The sequence below is a fragment of the Rhinolophus sinicus genome, linkage group LG01 (genome assembly GCF_036562045.2).
Source record: "Rhinolophus sinicus isolate RSC01 linkage group LG01, ASM3656204v1, whole genome shotgun sequence".
Lineage (NCBI taxonomy): Eukaryota > Metazoa > Chordata > Mammalia > Chiroptera > Rhinolophidae > Rhinolophus > Rhinolophus sinicus.
Window position 1 is genome coordinate 14,307,549 of NC_133751.1, and position 6,486 is coordinate 14,314,034.

General features: G+C 35.7%; 1 pseudogene; it reads left to right on the plus strand.

Annotated features, from left to right (window-relative positions):
* The first annotated feature begins 2,326 nt into the window (after positions 1-2,326).
* LOC109446487 (dolichyl-diphosphooligosaccharide--protein glycosyltransferase subunit MAGT1) lies at positions 2,327-2,975 on the plus strand (annotated as a pseudogene).
* The last annotated feature ends 3,511 nt before the right edge of the window (positions 2,976-6,486 follow it).

Consider the following 6,486-nt stretch of genomic DNA (forward strand, 5'->3'; position numbering starts at 1 on the left):
CTAATAAAAAAGTTCATTTTTATATCAGAACATTGGATTATTTTCTGCTTGTGGGTCCCATAATTTTACTTACTTCAATTTTAATCTGGCAGAGATGAAAATATGACATTTTACAGCAAACTAAGATCTATTAAATCAAATGTTGACTCTAAAAGATGTTTTTGCTTTTGAGTGTTGAAAGCAATATGCATTTGAAAAAGCAAAGCATGTTAACGTGTTAAAAATTGTCCTAACCAATCACCCAAAAGTATTCTTCCCACTTTGTAGCCTGTAAATGTGTCTCTTCATTCCATTTACTGTACTGAATAATAGAGCACTACCACTTCTGGAACCTGAAGACAAGGATTGCTATATGTTAATGAAATCTACTTCCAACGAACAATAAAACTTTAACTTGTAAATGTTTCTTTGCATGTTTAGTTCACATTTAAATATTGTGTTTATATGTACCAGAAAACAGGATCTCCCCAAGAATTTTCTACTGTGTAGTATAGTTCTGTATCTATGTTAGTCAGTAATTTAGGACTGACTTTGAGAGAGATCATTATTTTTTTAAATTGACACTTATAACTGGCAAAATCACATAAATATCATTATTTTTATTGCCTACTGAATTAATGCATCTCTCTCTTCCTTCCTTCCCTGCTTCCCTCCTTTTCTCCTTCTCCTCTTCCCCTTCATCCCTTCCGTCCCTTCCTTCTTTTCTTCTCTCTCCTTCCTTTTTCCCTTTCTCTCTCTCTCTCTCTCTCTCTCTCTCTCTCTCTCTCTCTCCCTTTCTCTCTCTCTCTCTCTCTTTCTCTTATTTTTTCTTATCTTTCTTTTAAAGGCTGTGTCTCAAAAGCAAAATGTAATCAAGAAAACAGATTTTTTGTTATATCCTTGAGTCTGCTTTGGAGTCATGAAAAAATATTATAAATCACTATAAATAGCAAATCATCCATCTCACTATACAGTTGTGTTACAGCAAAATGAATACAGAATTTCTGAATTCTTAGGGATTTTTAACATCTTTGGACATAAAACCACAGTAGGAAATAAGGGGAAAAAAAATCTTAAATAAGATTTACTCACCATTATTTTACAACATCACAAAATTCAACTTCCTCGAATAAAGACTGAGAGAAAATGTAGTCTGCATTTCAGTCTGTGTGATTTGTCATGAAATAAATTATTTGCATATATGATAAATTCTTGAATAATGTGTAACACAAAAATTACCCCTTTGTAACAATAAATGGCACCTCCATATAATAATTTAAATAATAAATTTTTGGAAGTTAGTCTAACAGGAATGTTTCTCATTCTTCCTTTTATAGGAAGGATACTTAACAGTTCATATTCTTAATGGACTTTTTTGCTTTTACTTTTTATTGCTCTTTATAACATCACAAATCACCTCTATATCATGCATTTACATGAAAATATTAAAGAGTGAAATATACACTTCCCTTGGAGTGTGAAAAAGAACTTCTTTCACCCTTAGAGAACATTGTAATATTCAACTTTAATAGCCTTTCCCCAGAGTAAAGGAAAACCTTTTATTTCTCACTATAAAAGAAAGAATGTGTATATGTCAAGATTTCTTTAATAACTGGGACCTGTTTTCACTGTAGTTACATGAACCAGGGTCAAAGGTTCACGAGGTTTAATAATAGCACACCACATTCTCTCCCAGGGACTGAAACCCTGAAAAGGAATCTGAGAGGAAAATCCACTTTTTATTTTTAAGGTAGTTTTGAAAATATCTTATTTTCCCCATCAATCAGAGCTAATATGGAAATTTATATTGATTTTGATTTACACTATGTGACATAAATTCTATTCCAAGGAAGATTGTCATATTTTATTTTATTTTCCTTTTGAAAACTAATGCATACATCCCAAAGTATACCTGTTATCCACAGCAACCATGGAAAATCTTGGAGAATCAGGGATTAAAATTGAGACAAAAACTAATGGAAAGGGAGAAGAGCAAACATGGCAGAGTTGCTGCAACCGTGGTGGTGGCTCTGCTGCTCATTTCTGGGGTTCCCTCCGCCTCTGCCCAAAGAAAGAGGGAGATGGTGTTATACGAAAAGGTTAGTCAACTAACAGAATTGACCAACAAAAGACTGTAATTAGAATGAATTAATACAAGTTCCATCGCTTTGTTAAACCATCAACCCCCAATCCCCCACCCCCGCGCCTGAAACTTCTCCGTTATTGTCATGTTCCTGGCTCTCCAACTTCATAGACAATGTGTTGTGTGCAAGCAAGCTGACGGATTCCGCATCCTGGCAAACTCCTGGCGATACTCCAGTGCATTTACCCAAAGATGTTTTTTGCTATGGTGGATTTTGATGAAGGCTCTGATGTATTTCAGATGCTGAACATGTTCAGCTGCAACTTTCATTAACTTTCCTGCCAAAGGGACATCCAAACAGGGGTGATACATATGAGTTACAGGTGAGTAGTTTTTCAGCTGATCACGTTGCCCGGTGGATTGCTGACAGACTGAAGTCAATATTAGAGTAATCAGACCCCCAAATTATGCTGGTCCTTTATGTTGGGATTACTTCCGGCTGTTATTGGTGGACTTGTGTATCTCTCAGAAGAGACGTAGAATTTCCCTTTAAGAAAACTGGATGGGCTTTTGCAGCTTTGTGTTTTGTGCTTGCTATGATATCTGGTCAAATGTGGAATCGTATGAGGGGCCACCATATGCTCATAAGAATCCCCACATAGGACATTTGAATTATATCCATGGAAGCAGCCGAGCCCAGGTTTAGCTGAAAACACACATTTTTCTTCTGCTTAATAGGGTTACCTTAGGGATGGTGCTTTTATACAAAGCTGCTACATCTGACATGGATATTGGAAAGCGAAAGATAATGCGTGTGGCTGGTATTAGACTCATATTCTTCAGTTGTATGCTCTCTGTTTTCAGATCTATTAATAAATATCATAGATATCCATATAGCTTTCTGATGAGGTAAAAGGAATCCTGGAATATGTAAACACTGGAATCGTAGAAATTGAAAAATGAAAATGCTGTGTGTGAAAAGAAGAATGAAGTTTGTGTATTTCATGTTAACTCTTTTTCTTTCAAATGATTTAAATATTTAATCATTTAACCAAAAAAAAGGTGTGTCGTGCCTTAACAGCAATTTCCAAAATCTTGAAGTATTTGATGCAATTTTCCTCTTTACCTTCCCTCCCTAATAAACTTTATGGAACATTTAATTTAGTAGCAGTAAACATATTATACTACTTCCTTGTAATTAGGAGAAGATTCAAAACTGCTTTCTTTAGTTTATGTAGGGATGGAGTCCCAGAGAGCAGTTTCCGGGCTGTTAACCTCACGCGGAAAGGTGCTGGCTTGGGCAGTAGATGGCCATCAGATGTGATCAGATGGCCACCAGCCGTAACCAGTTGCCATTAGCCACTAATATAACTGCCATGGCTACACTAGCAAGCACAGATTGTGGCTAGCAAGTGTGGTTAGCAAGCCGATTGTGGATTGCGGATCCTGTTGTCCCTGCTCCCTGTGTCTCCCCGGGCTGCCAGTGAGACTGGGGTGCAGAAAGACCCCTCGTTGGGGTGCTGGCGGATGTTTGCTTTTGCGTCTCGACCAGCCACCATGAGAATATAGTGGTATGACTCCCCTATCTATGGCTTCGTTGTTGTTTCTTTTTGGTCTCACCATATCGTGCATTCTTGTGCAGGGAGCAGGAGCTGAGCCCCTGCATTACAGTTTATTATCTTATCCAAAAGGGTGGTGTGGGGGGGTGCACAATGTCCTGACCAGCTGTTACTGCATTGGCCTGTTACAGATAACTGCCTCAGGAATCCATTCCTAGCTTTTCCCATTTGGCATGGTTGTGTATACTTTTCATATCTTTCCTTTTGGGCAGAGAAATCATATGTGATCTTCTGAAAATGGAACACATGGAGTACATGTGTAGCTTCTAGAAAAGAAGACTAGCCAATCCTCCTCTGTCTCCATCTTTCCTACTGAAATACAGTGCTAGCTGTGATTCTTGGTGGCTGTAGATATTAAAAATTATCTCTAAATACAGGATTATGATTTCTGCATGAGTGTGGTGGTAACTATACTGTATTTGGAAATATTTCAGGTTCATTGTGTCTACCTAGTTTTCTTTCATTTAAGGGCCACTCTATAACGAAAATGTAGGTTAGTGCTAAAATCATTGTAACTTCAAAATGGTCTAAAATGTTTCTGCAAATTAGAGATTGTTGCATATTTCATTTGTACCTAAGCGAATAAAAAAAAAAAAGGCTCACCTGGTTAAATTGGTTTCTGTATTATAGTTACAGCCTATTTTAGTAACCTTGTGTTTAGGAGAAGGACTCCCCCTACATTGGGAAAAGAAAACCATGACAAATTGAGTTGTTGCCTAGGAATGTTTCTTGAAAGCTGCTCTGTTTTTGCTATTGTTTTAGCCTTCATTCTCTCACTTCAAGTGGAGAAACAAAGTAAACATTTAAATAGGTTTTGAGTCTTGTCTTTTTTTCTGTCAGTGGAAATGACTATATGGGCTAACCAAATTTCTGTGAAGAACGAAAGTTGATGGTTACCATTAGATCTGGTTATAACCTCCCCCGTGGCTATGAAGAGTACCCTGAAATACCACTACTATGGAAATAGGAGAATTGTGATTGCGACAAAAAGTTAAAGAAATCTTAGAAGTATTGAGTTAAAATAATACTGTGACTGACAGCCAATGTTTGCCATCTAATACCTCTTCCATGTGATATGGAAATCTTATATAATAGAGGTTTGCAGAAAGAGATGGATATAATTTCTAAGAAGAAATGTTTTATGTGAGTGTTTTGTTTTTCTTTTTCTTTTGTTAGTAGATTGGTGGGTGGGGATATAGTTAACCTTTTACTCTTTAGTGAAACAACTTTTTTGTTAATTACTCCTCTGTAAATTGTATGATTCTGGATTTCTAACTTGCTGTTCTCGTACTTGTCTCAGGCCAAATAAATCCAAGCTGTGATTCTTATGACACTTGTATGAAGATGCCCTGATTTGTACACTGATCAGGGGAATACTATTGCCATGTAGTCTGTATAGCTCCAGATAATTTTCCATGAGCCTTGAAAGAATGAGTTTTTTGCGTTTGTTTTGTCTCCCTTAAGAGCACATTATTCTTCTGTAAGGAGAAAGGTTACATTCGAGCTATAATCCGTAGAAAGCAGATTTACTGCACTTAGAATAAATGACGTTACCTTTGTGGAAATTTTGAAATTAGCTTTCATCTGAAATGCCTTAAATAGACTCTTAATTTACTCTTCTAGTAATAGTTTAAATATTTTTTGTTATACATTTTTAAAATACTATTCAAAATGATACATTGTAGTGGTAAAGATAACCAAATGTCTGGCTCTTTGCTTTTTGACCATATCAATAATCTTTTATAATAATAAAAAAAAAACTAATGCAAGAATTAAAGTAATAAAAATTGAAATAATATTTAAATCATTTGCTAATTGAACTTTAAATTTCTCTCAAACTTATTTATATGAATTAACTTCAGTTAAGTCTTTCCAACTTTTAAGAGTTATCAAAGTTCTAAAAACTAACCTGATGGTCTTGGTCAGCATAAGAAAAGTACGAGAGACAAAGTAGCTGACCATGGTTAGATCTAGGGAGAACTAACAGTTGACATATTGACTAAGATGATACTCCATAAATGTAGTTAGCAAAACACAGCCTAAAGTGTTACTCTATGAAAGTAGTTAATTGTCTAATTGATATAGTTGACTAACGTAAGTTTTACAAATTTTTGCTTGGGAATGTCAAATAACTAGCTCCGGATATGCATGCTCCAAAGGTCCCAAGTTCTGGAGGGATGGGATGTCCTTAGTTAAAAATCATGTGAGATTCACTAAATAAGAACTCTACCCTTAACTACTAATATGCTTAGTGTATGGCCCTGGTTATCTCCACACAAGTTTAGGAGTAGAATTAGCAAACATCACAGTGAGAATGCAGATATGGTAGGAGTGAAGCTGTCCGAGGAGGTTCCTGGACAGAATTTCTTCCTGTCTCCTCCAGTTTAGGGCTTTATTCTTAAACAAGGCGATTACTGGTTAGGGGGAAACCATTTTTCTCTCTTTGTCTTTAAATAAATTGAGGGTGTCAAAAGCTTTTGAGTTTGAGATTCAGTGAATTTCAAAAGCACATTGAATAGCCATTTGTCACTCCAGCTCATCCACACCCTAGATTTTTTCCCACTCATGTGTTTGTCATTAGCTTTCAGCTTTTTGTAACAATTTATATGACAGGACACCATGTTGGGTCTCACTTGGCAATCCCTCAAGTTAAACAAATTCCTAAGATTTTTTGTAAAACCTATTTTTCTGTTATTTCAGACTCTTGGTTTTAAAATGATAACTTTATAATACTATTACTTATATTACTACAATATGTATCTTATCACATATAGTTGATGATTATATGTACTATATAATATATAA